At 58.7% G+C, this 12,417-nt stretch overlaps 1 protein-coding gene across 1 annotated transcript in view; it reads right to left on the minus strand.

Moving 5' to 3' along the window:
- Positions 1–12,417, minus strand: part of LOC141271962 (uncharacterized) — a 54,798-nt gene that overhangs the window by 25,802 nt on the left and 16,579 nt on the right. The window lies entirely within an intron of this gene.

Raw genomic sequence — 12,417 nt, forward strand, 5'->3', positions numbered from 1 at the left:
TACGACGTGTACGGAGCGGAGCCGCGTGTGTACGACGTGTACGGAGCGGAGCCGCGTGTGTACGAGGTGTATGGAGCGGAGCCGCGCGTGTACGAGGCGTACGGAGTGGAGCCGCGTGTGTACGAAGTATACGGAGCAGAGCCGCGCGTGTACGAGGTGTACGGAGCGGAGTCGCGTGTGTACAAGGTGTATGGAGCGGAGCCGCGTGTGTACGAGGTGTACGGAGCGGAGCCGCGTGTGTACGAGATGTACGGAGCGGAGTCGCGTGTGTACGAGGTGTACGGAGCGGAGCCGCGCGTGTACGAGGCGTACGGAGCGGAGTCGCGCGTGTACGAGGCGTACGGAGCGGAGTCGCGCGTGTACGAGGTGTACGGAGCAGAGCCACGTGTGTACGAGGTGTACGGAGCGGAACCGCGTGTGTACGAGGTGTACGGAGCGGAGCCGCGTGTGTACGAGGTGTACGGAGCGGAGCCGCGTGTGTACGAGGTGTACGGAGCAGAGCCACGTGTGTACGAGGTGTACGGAGCGGAACCGCGTGTGTACGAGGTGTACGGAGCGGAGCCGCGTGTGTACGAGGTGTACGGAGCGGAGCCGCGTGTGTACGAGGTGTACGGAGCGGAGCCGCGTGTGTACGAGGTGTACGGAGTGGAGCCGCGTGTGTACGAGGTGTACGGAGCGGAGCCGCGCGTGTACGAGGCGTACGGAGCGGAGGCGTACGGAGCGGAGCCGCGTGTGTACGAGGTGTATGGAGCGGAGCCGCGCGTGTACGAGGCGTACGGAGCGGAGCCGCGCGTGTACGAGGCGTACGGAGCGGAGCCGCGCGTGTACGAGGCGTACGGAGCGGAGCCGCGCGTGTACGAGGCGTACGGAGCGGAGCCGCGCGTGAACGAGGCGTACGGAGCGGAGCCGCGCGTGAACGAGGCGTACGGAGCGGAGCCGCGCGTGAACGAGGCGTACGGAGCGGAGCCGCGCGTGAACGAGGCGTACGGAGCGGAGCCGCGCGTGAACGAGGCGTACGGAGCGGAGCCGCGCGTGAACGAGGCGTACGGAGCGGAGCCGCGCGTGAACGAGGCGTATGGAGCGGAGCCGCGCGTGTACGAGGTGTACGGAGCGGAGCCGTGTGTGTGTGCGAGGTGTACGGAGCGGAGCCGTGTGTGTGTACGAGGTGTACGGAGCGGAGCCGCGCGTGTACGAGGTGTACGGAGCGGAGCCGCGCGTGTACGAGGTGTACGGAGCGGAGCCGCGCGTGTACGAGGTGTACGGAGCGGAGCCGTGTGTGTGTACGAGGTGTACGGAGCGGAGCCGCGTGTGTACGAGGTGTACGGAGTGGAGCCGCGTGTACGAGGTGTACGGAGTGGAGCCGCGTGTGTACGAGGTGTACGGAGCTGAGCCGCGCGTGTACGAGGTGTACGGAGCGGAGCCGCGCGTGTACGAGGTGTACGGAGCGGAGCCGCGGGTGTACGAGGCGTACGGAGCTGAGCCGCGCGTGTACGAGGTGTACGGAGCTGAGCCGCGCGTGTACGAGGCGTACGGAGCGGAGCCGCGTGTGTACGAGGTGTACGGAGCGGAGCCGCGTGTGTACAAGGTGTACGGAGAGGAGCCGCACGTGTACGAGGTGTACGGAGCGGAGCCGCGCGTGTACGAGGTGTACGAAGCGGAGCCGCGCGTGTACGAGGTGTACGGAGCGGAGCCGCGTGTGTACGAGGTGTACGGAGCGGAGCCGCGTGTGTACGACGTGTACGGAGCGGAGCCGCGTGTGTACGACGTGTACGGAGCGGAGCCGCGTGTGTACGACGTGTACGGAGCGGAGCCGCGTGTGTACGACGTGTACGGAGCGGAGCCGCGTGTGTACGAGGTGTATGGAGCGGAGCCGCGCGTGTACGAGGCGTACGGAGTGGAGCCGCGTGTGTACGAAGTATACGGAGCAGAGCCGCGCGTGTACGAGGTGTACGGAGCGGAGTCGCGTGTGTACAAGGTGTATGGAGCGGAGCCGCGTGTGTACGAGGTGTACGGAGCGGAGCCGCGTGTGTACGAGATGTACGGAGCGGAGTCGCGTGTGTACGAGGTGTACGGAGCGGAGCCGCGCGTGTACGAGGCGTACGGAGCGGAGTCGCGCGTGTACGAGGCGTACGGAGCGGAGTCGCGCGTGTACGAGGTGTACGGAGCAGAGCCACGTGTGTACGAGGTGTACGGAGCGGAACCGCGTGTGTACGAGGTGTACGGAGCGGAGCCGCGTGTGTACGAGGTGTACGGAGCGGAGCCGCGTGTGTACGAGGTGTACGGAGCAGAGCCACGTGTGTACGAGGTGTACGGAGCGGAACCGCGTGTGTACGAGGTGTACGGAGCGGAGCCGCGTGTGTACGAGGTGTACGGAGCGGAGCCGCGTGTGTACGAGGTGTACGGAGCGGAGCCGCGTGTGTACGAGGTGTACGGAGTGGAGCCGCGTGTGTACGAGGTGTACGGAGCGGAGCCGCGCGTGTACGAGGCGTACGGAGCGGAGGCGTACGGAGCGGAGCCGCGTGTGTACGAGGTGTATGGAGCGGAGCCGCGCGTGTACGAGGCGTACGGAGCGGAGCCGCGCGTGTACGAGGCGTACGGAGCGGAGCCGCGCGTGTACGAGGCGTACGGAGCGGAGCCGCGCGTGTACGAGGCGTACGGAGCGGAGCCGCGCGTGAACGAGGCGTACGGAGCGGAGCCGCGCGTGAACGAGGCGTACGGAGCGGAGCCGCGCGTGAACGAGGCGTACGGAGCGGAGCCGCGCGTGAACGAGGCGTACGGAGCGGAGCCGCGCGTGAACGAGGCGTACGGAGCGGAGCCGCGCGTGAACGAGGCGTACGGAGCGGAGCCGCGCGTGAACGAGGCGTATGGAGCGGAGCCGCGCGTGTACGAGGTGTACGGAGCGGAGCCGTGTGTGTGTGCGAGGTGTACGGAGCGGAGCCGTGTGTGTGTACGAGGTGTACGGAGCGGAGCCGCGCGTGTACGAGGTGTACGGAGCGGAGCCGCGCGTGTACGAGGTGTACGGAGCGGAGCCGCGCGTGTACGAGGTGTACGGAGCGGAGCCGTGTGTGTGTACGAGGTGTACGGAGCGGAGCCGCGTGTGTACGAGGTGTACGGAGTGGAGCCGCGTGTACGAGGTGTACGGAGCGGAGCCGCGTGTACGAGGTGTACGGAGCGGAGCCGTGTGTGTACGAGGTGTACGGAGCAGAGCCACATGTGTACGAGGTGTACGGAGCGGAGCCGCGTGTACGTGGTGTACGGAGCGGAGCCGCGTGTGTACGAGGTGTACGGAGCGGAGCCGCGTGTACGAGGTGTACGGAGCGGAGCCGCGTGTGTACGACGTGTACGGAGCGGAGCCGCGTGTGTACGACGTGTACGGAGCGGAGCCGCGTGTGTACGAGGTGTATGGAGCGGAGCCGCGCGTGTACGAGGCGTACGGAGCGGAGCCGCGCGTGTACGAGGCGTACGGAGCGGAGCCGCGTGTGTACGAAGTATACGGAGCAGAGCCGCGCGTGTACGAGGTGTACGGAGCGGAGTCGCGCGTGTACAAGGTGTATGGAGCGGAGCCGCGTGTGTACGAGGTGTACGGAGCGGAGCCGCGTGTGTACGAGATGTACGGAGCGGAGTCGCGTGTGTACGAGGTGTACGGAGCGGAGCCGCGCGTGTACGAGGCGTACGGAGCGGAGTCGCGCGTGTACGAGGCGTACGGAGCGGAGTCGCGCGTGTACGAGGCGTACGGAGCGGAGCCGCGTGTGTACGAGGTGTACGGAGCGGAGCCACGTGTGTACGAGGTGTACGGAGCAGAACCGCGTGTGTACGAGGTGTACGGAGCTGAGCCGCGTGTGTACGAGGTGTACGGAGCGGAGCCGCGTGTGTACGAGGTGTACGGAGCGGAGCTTCTTGTGTACGAGGTGTACGGAGCAGAGCCACGTGTACGAGGTGTACGGAGCGGAACCGCGTGTGTACGAGGTGTACGGAGCGGAGCCGCGTGTGTACGAGGTGTACGGAGCGGAGCCGCGTGTGTACGAGGTGTACGGAGTGGAGCCGCGTGTGTACGAGGTGTACGGAGCGGAGCCGCGCGTGTACGAGGCGTACGGAGCGGAGGCGTACGGAGCGGAGCCGCGTGTGTACGAGGTGTATGGAGCGGAGCCGCGCGTGTACGAGGCGTACGGAGCGGAGCCGCGCGTGTACGAGGCGTACGGAGCGGAGCCGCGCGTGTACGAGGCGTACGGAGCGGAGCCGCGCGTGTACGAGGCGTACGGAGCGGAGCCGCGCGTGTACGAGGCGTACGGAGCGGAGCCGCGCGTGAACGAGGCGTACGGAGCGGAGCCGCGCGTGAACGAGGCGTACGGAGCGGAGCCGCGCGTGAACGAGGCGTACGGAGCGGAGCCGCGCGTGAACGAGGCGTACGGAGCGGAGCCGCGCGTGAACGAGGCGTACGGAGCGGAGCCGCGCGTGAACGAGGCGTACGGAGCGGAGCCGCGCGTGAACGAGGTGTACGGAGCGGAGCCGCGCGTGTACGAGGTGTACGGAGCGGAGCCGTGTGTGTGTACGAGGTGTACGGAGCGGAGCCGTGTGTGTGTACGAGGTGTACGGAGCGGAGCCGCGCGTGTACGAGGTGTATGGAGCGGAGCCGCGCGTGTACGAGGTGTACGGAGCGGAGCCGTGTGTGTGTACGAGGTGTACGGAGCGGAGCCGCGTGTGTACGAGGTGTACGGAGCGGAGCCGCGTGTACGAGGTGTACGGAGCGGAGCCGCGTGTACGAGGTGTACGGAGCGGAGCCGTGTGTGTACGAGGTGTACGGAGCGGAGCCGCGTGTACGAGGTGTACGGAGCGGAGCCGTGTGTGTACGAGGTGTACGGAGCAGAGCCACATGTGTACGAGGTGTACGGAGCGGAGCCGCGTGTACGTGGTGTACGGAGCGGAGCCGCGTGTGTACGAGGTGTACGGAGCGGAGCCGCGTGTACGAGGTGTACGGAGCGGAGCCGCGTGTACGAGGTGTACGGAGCGGAGCCGTGTGTGTACGAGGTGTACGGAGCGGAGCCGCGTGTACGAGGTGTACGGAGCGGAGCCACGCGTGTACGAGGTGTACGGAGCGGAGCCGCGCGCGTACGAGGTGTACGGAGCGGAGCTACGCGTGTACGAGGTGTACGGAGCGGAGCCGTATGTACGAGGTGTACGGAGCGGAGCCGCGTGTGTGCAAGGCGTGTGAAGCGGAGCCGCTTGTGTACGAGGCGTGTGGAGCGGAGCCGCGTGTGTACGAGGCGTACGGAGCGGAGCCGCATGTGTACGAGGTGTACGGAGCGGAGCCGCGCGTGTACGAGGCGTACGGAGCGGAGTCGCGCGTGTACGAGGCGTACGGAGCGGAGCCGCGCGTGTACGAGGCGTACGGAGCGGAGCCGCGCGTGTACGAGGCGTACGGAGCGGAGCCGCGCGTGTACGAGGCGTACGGAGCGGAGCCGCGCGTGTACGAGGCGTACGGAGCGGAGCCGCGCGTGTACGAGGCGTGCGGAGCGGAGCCGCGCGTGTGTACGAGGCGTACGGAGCGGAGCAGCGCTTGTGCGAGGCGTACGGAGCTGAGCCGCACGTGTACGAGGCTTACGGAGCGGAGCCGCGCGCGTACGAGGTGTACGGAGCGGAGCCGCGCGCGTACGAGGTGTACGGAGCGGAGCCGTATGTACGAGGTGTACGGAGCGGAGCCGCGTGTGTGCGAGGCGTGTGGAGCGGAGCCGCTTGTGTACGAGGCGTGTGGAGCGGAGCCGCGTGTGTACGAGGCGTACGGAGCGGAGCCGCGTGTACGAGGCGTACGGAGCGGAGCCGCTTGTGTACGAGGTGTACGGAGCGGAGCCGCGTGTGTATGAGGTGTACGGAGCGGAGCCGCGCGTGTACGAGGCTTACGGAGCGGAGCCGCGCGTGTACGAGGTGTACGGAGCGGAGCCGTGCGTGTACGAGGTGTACGGTGCGGAGCCGCGTGTGTGCGAGGCGTGTGGAGTGGAGCCGCTTGTGTACGAGGCGTGTGGAGCGGAGCCACGTGTGTACGAGGTGTACGGAGCGGAGCCGCATGTACGAGGCGTACGGAGCGGAGCCGCGTGTGTACGAGGCGTACGGAGCGGAGCAGCGCTTGTGCGAGGCCTACGGAGCTGAGCCGCACGTGTACGAGGCTTACGGAGCGGAGCCGCGCGCGTACGATGTGTACGGAGCGGAGCCGCGCGCGTACGAGGTGTACGGAGCGGAGCCGTATGTACGAGGTGTACGGAGCGGAGCCGCGTGTGTGCGAGGCGTACGGAGCGGAGCCGCGTGTGTACGAGGCGTACGGAGCGGAGCCGCGTGTGTACGAGGTGTACGGAGCGGAGCCGCGCGTGTACGAGGTGTACGGAGCGGAGCCGCGCGTGTACGAGGCTTACGGAGCGGAGACGCGCGTGTACGAGGCGTACGGAGCGGAGTCGCGCGTTTACGAGGCGTACGGAGCGAAGCCGCGCGTGGACGAGGCGTACGGAGCGGAGCCGCGCGTGTACGAGGCGTACGGAGCGGAGCCGCGCGTGTACGAGGCGTACGGAGCGGAGCCGCGCGTGTACGAGGCGTACGGAGTGGAGCCGCGCGTGTACGAGGCGTGCGGAGCGGAGCCGTGCGCGTGTACGAGGCGTGCGGAGCAGAGCAGCGCGTGTGCGAGGCGTACGGAGCGGAGCCGCACGTGTACGAGGCTTACGGAGCGGAGCCGCGCGTGTACGAGGTGTGCGGAGCTGAGCGTGTACGAGGCGTACGGAATGGAGCCGCGCGTGTACGAGGCGTACGGAGCAGAGCCGCGCGTGTACGAGGCTTACGGAGCGGAGCTGCGCGTGTACGAGGCGTACGGAGCGGAGCCGCGCGCGTGTACGAGGCGTACGGAGCCGTGCGTGTACGAGGCGTACGGAGCGGAGCCGCGCGTGTGTACGAGGCGTACGGAGCGGAGCCGCGCGTGTGCGAGGCGTACGGAGCGGAGCCGCGCGTGTACGAGGCTTACGGAGCGGAGCCGCGCGTGTGTACGAGGCGTGCGGAGCGGAGCCGCGCGTGTACGAGGCGTACGGAGCCGCGCGTGTGCGAGGCGTGCGGAGCGGAGCCGCGCGTGTACGAGGCTTACGGAGCGGAGACGCGCGTGTACGAGGCGTACGGAGCGGAGTCGCGCGTTTACGAGGCGTACGGAGCGAAGCCGCGCGTGGACGAGGCGTACGGAGCGGAGCCGCGCGTGTACGAGGCGTACGGAGCGGAGCCGCGCGTGTACGAGGCGTACGGAGCGGAGCCGCGCGTGTACGAGGCGTACGGAGTGGAGCCGCGCGTGTACGAGGCGTGCGGAGCGGAGCCGTGCGCGTGTACGAGGCGTGCGGAGCAGAGCAGCGCGTGTGCGAGGCGTACGGAGCGGAGCCGCACGTGTACGAGGCTTACGGAGCGGAGCCGCGCGTGTACGAGGTGTGCGGAGCTGAGCGTGTACGAGGCGTACGGAATGGAGCCGCGCGTGTACGAGGCGTACGGAGCAGAGCCGCGCGTGTACGAGGCTTACGGAGCGGAGCTGCGCGTGTACGAGGCGTACGGAGCGGAGCCGCGCGCGTGTACGAGGCGTACGGAGCCGTGCGTGTACGAGGCGTACGGAGCGGAGCCGCGCGTGTGTACGAGGCGTACGGAGCGGAGCCGCGCGTGTGCGAGGCATACGGAGCGGAGCCGCGCGTGTACGAGGCTTACGGAGCGGAGCCGCGCGTGTGTACGAGGCGTGCGGAGCGGAGCCGCGCGTGTACGAGGCGTACGGAGCCGCGCGTGTGCGAGGCGTGCGGAGCGGAGCCGCACGTGTACGAGGCATACGGAGCGGAGCCGCGCGTGTACGAGGCGTACGGAGCGGAGCCGCGCGTGTACGAGGCGTACGGAGCGAAGCCGCGCGTGTACGAGGCGTATGGAGCGGAGCCGCGTGTGTGTACGAGGCGTGCGGAGCAGAGCCGCGCGTGTACGAGGCGTGCGGAGCGGGGGCGTGCGTGTACGAGGTGAGCGGAGCCGCACGCGTACGAGATGTGCGGAGCGGAGCCGCGTGCGTACGAGGTGTGCGGAGCCGCGTGCGTACGACGTGTATGGAGCGAAGCCGTGTGTGTGCACAAATAGTACAGAGCTGTGTCTGTGTGTTGCGTATGACGTAAAATCAGCACTGCAGGTCAGTGACACACACTACACATGTAGTGCTCAGATTATGCCCCAATGCAGCATCTCCAGTCATTGCAAAGTGGAGTCCCTTGTATTCCAACCAAATCCATGTCATTGGGCAGGATGGCACACAGACTGGTAGCTAAAGTCAGAATACATCAACGGCAAAAGGGGTTATACAAACAGGTAGTCAAAAGGCAAATCCAAGGTCTGACAACAAAAGATCAGAATATCAGAATATCAAAATACAGAGTAAGCACACCACTGAGCTGAAGCTGCAATTGGCAATGATCTGACATTGCCAGCCAAATAGTCTGGCAATTATCTGGGAAGGAAAACACCTGGAGGAAACCCAAACAACACTGACAGCCTGACACGCCCCTGCTATCTGTATGGTGGCTGAGCTGTCACAGCATCCCTACTACACAGCAAGTGGCGAAATCGTGACACAATCAAGTCCTTACAATCTTGATAATTAAAATCTTAAAAGCTTAGTGTATGTTCACACAGGGTAATTTTTGAGGTGGTCAAAAACAACGAGTTTTCTAGTGGAAACCATTTCAGGAAACACTCCTTCTTTGGGGAGTTTTTGAAGGTATATTTAATTTCCTGAGGAGTTCTTAAATCATTTTTTGAATAATTTTTTTGCCTAATGATATGCACTTTATTTTTTCCCATCAAGCATTATTTGAAGCCTGTGACAGAAGAGAACCATTCAAAAGACTGGACATATGACCAGCAAATCATTTTACTTAATACGAAGAGTCATTCAAGCATTTTTTGAGCAATTTTTCAGGCATTTTTTGGAGAAGACCCATTCCTCAAAAACACATTCCCCAGCTCAGCTTTTAATGGCTGAGACATTAATAACTCCACCCAGGTGATGATCAATCACTGTAGGTAAGGATATGGAAACATCTGGGAGCGCTGAACTACAAACCCACTAGCCCCAATTAAATGAGATATAATCATATCAGAACAGGAAAGGGCTTGCTTGATTTTAGTGTATTTTTCACTCCATACCTTCTATGGTGTCTGAACTCAAAGGCAAACACCCCCACCCTGCAGTTTAGACTCTTGCCCCAATCAATCAAGATTGACATTTTGCCACTACACCGCGTGCAGAATTATTAGGCAAATGCATATTTTGATCACTTTGATACTTTTTATATATGTTGTCCTACTCCATAGCCTGCATAGGCTTGAGAGCCAACTACAAATTAAGTAAATCTGGGGATGTGCATCTCTGTAATCAGGAGGGGTGTTGACTAATGACATCAACACCCTATATAAGGTGTGCTTAATTATTAGGCAACTTCCTTTCCTTTGGCAAAATGGGTCAGAAGAGAGATTTGACGGGCTCTGAAAAGTCCAAAATTGTGAGATGTCTTGCGGAGGGATGCAGCAGTCTTGAAATTTCCAAACTTTTGAAGCGTGATCACCGAACAATCAAGCGTTTCATGGCAAATAGTCAACAGGGTCGCAAGAAGTGTGTTGGCCAAAAAAGGCGCAAAATAACTGCCCATGAATTGAGGAAAATCAAGCATGAAGCTGCCAAGATGCCATTCGCCACCAGTTTTGCCATATTTCAGAGCTGCAAAGTTACTGGAGTATCAAAAAGCACAAGGTGTGCGATACTCAGGGACATGGCCAAGGTAAGGAAGGCTGAAAAACGACCACCTTTGAACAAGAAACATAAGATAAAACATCAAGAATGGGTCAAGAAATATCTTAAGACTGATTTTTCAAAGGTTTTATGGACTGATGAAATGAGTGTGACTCTTGATGGGCCAGATGGATGTGCCAGAGGCTGGATCAGTAAAGAGCAGAGAGCTCCACTCCGACTCAGGCGCCAGCAAGGTGGAGGTGGGGTACTGGTATGGGCTGGTATCATCAAAGATGAACTTGTGGGACCTTTTCGGGTTGAGGATGGAGTGAAGCTCAACTCCCAGACCTACTGCCAGTTTCTGGAAGACAACTTCTTCAAGCAGTGGTACAGGAAGAAGTTGGTATCATTCAAGAAAAACATGATTTTTATGCAGGACAATGCTCCATCACATGCATCCAACTACTCCACAGCGTGGCTGGTCAGTAAAGGTCTAAAAGAAGAAAAAATAATGACATGGCGCCCTTGTTCGCCTGATCTGAACCCCATAGAGAACCTGTGATCCATCATAAAATGTGAGATCTACAGGGAGGGAAAACAGTACACCTCTCGGATCATTGTCTGGGAGGCTGTGGTGACTGCTGCACGCCATGTTGATCTAAAACAGATCAAGCAACTGACAGAATCTATGGATGGAAGGCTGTTGAGTGTCATCATAAAGAAAGGTGGCTATATTCATCACTAATTTTTTTGTTTTTGCATGTCAGAAATGTTTATTTCTGAATTTTGTGCACTGATATTGGTTTACCTGGTGAAAATAGACAAGTGAGATGGGATTATATTTGGTTTTTATTAAGTTGCCTAATAATTCTGCACAGTAATAGTTACCTGCACAAACAGATATCCTCCTAAAATAGCCAAATCTAAAAAAAAAAAACACTCCAACTTCCAAAATTATTAAGCTTGGATATTTATGAGTCTTTTCGGTTGACTGAGAACATAGTTGTTGATCAATAATAAAAATAATCCTCTAAAATACAATTTACCTAATAATTCTGCACACAGTGTAGTCTTGATGATAGGTGACGAGAGAGAGACTTATCTTGTGCTGCGCCAGTTTTTGGAATGCACTGCCCCAAACGAGATGACTAATATCTAGCCCCCATGTCTTCAAATGTGCTTTAAAAACACATCTGTTTAGACAAGCCTATCACCTCAACTCACCAACCTAGCTCTCCCCTGGTCCCTCCAAAATGTTAATCTTAATCTGCTCCTGCCTATTCATCTGTCTCCACATCCTCCATTCACCCAATAGCACACGGTAACTGCTCTTAGACAGATACTGACTGATGACCATGTTCTACCTATTGTGTCCCCCCATTTCCATACAGATTGTAAACTTGCGAGCAGGGCCCTCACTCCTCCTGTAACTGTTGTGATATAATGTATTGTTTATATTGTCTGTACATGTCCCTACTTAATTGTGAAGTGCTGTGGAATATGTTGGCGCTATATAAATAAAAATTATTATTATAGGTATGCTGGAACAAAATGCACAAATTAATTAATTGCGCTTTATTCCACTCAATAAATTTCAATGCATCTTTCAGCTGGTGTGTAACAAGATATGAAATGTACTCCAGTTAGTGACATTTTGATGAATCTGACATGCTCTAAGTCTGATGCAATGATCGGAGTTCCGGAGAAGGAGCCCCGGAGAGATAGAGGGAGAGAGAGAGTGAGTTCCGGTTCAAAAGTCCAGGTCCCCATTCTTTTCAATGGGGTTCGGCTTCTGGTTCAAGTTCGAATACAGTTTTGGTACCCGAGCCGAACTTTGGAATAAAGTTTGGGTCGAGTACCAGAACTAACCCGAACTTCCACAGGTCCTCTCATCCCTGCTAGTTTTAGCTCATCACTCCTCGCCATGGATAAAACTAAAATTCTCTACTGTCTTGGCCTTGAAAATAGAGACCTCACACAGTCTAATATTATGCTTGACCAATTCAATTTGGTCCTGGGTTCATACTTCTAGTATTGGTATTATCGTAAACTGGTATTATCGTAAAATCAAAACCATAACTAAAGGTTTAATGAAAATCATCTTATTTCTTTCAATAAAAGATAATTAGTTGAGGAGGAGGAAGAAGACCGAGCAGTGTATTATACCAAATACAAAAGATATATTCCAAAATTCTCCGGTTGAAAGATAGGAGATGGAGGACCCCTTTCCTATCTCATGCAAAGTGGAATGATAAGAGGTTCCTGGATCCTATTTAACTGTTTCCCTTGCCCCTAACAATTCAATTATACATTTTGCTACTTCAATCCAGGATTGGAGAGGAAAACTTATTGTATGCACATACTGTAATTTGGTCCTCTCCCAAAATTGGTAGCTTTTCGTCTAAAATAGCCAAACTATTTTTCTAGGGTGGCCCAATCTCCAATATTAGTTAATCTTGGGGAATGTATGTTTTTTTTTTTTAGGATAAGTAGTGGCAAAACCATACCTAAATACTGCTGTATGAAACATTTTCTGGCATGATAGATGGAAAAGAGACACCGTGGCCTGCCTCAGTGGTGTACTATGATTAACATCACTATCCCCCATGAAAAGATGAGTTGTTGTTTTTTTTTATAAACCACTATCCCCCATG

Source organism: Phyllobates terribilis, unplaced genomic scaffold (genome assembly GCF_046119375.1).
Source record: "Phyllobates terribilis strain yellow unplaced genomic scaffold, ASM4611937v1 Scaffold_5__5_contigs__length_657084704, whole genome shotgun sequence".
NCBI lineage: Eukaryota > Metazoa > Chordata > Amphibia > Anura > Dendrobatidae > Phyllobates > Phyllobates terribilis.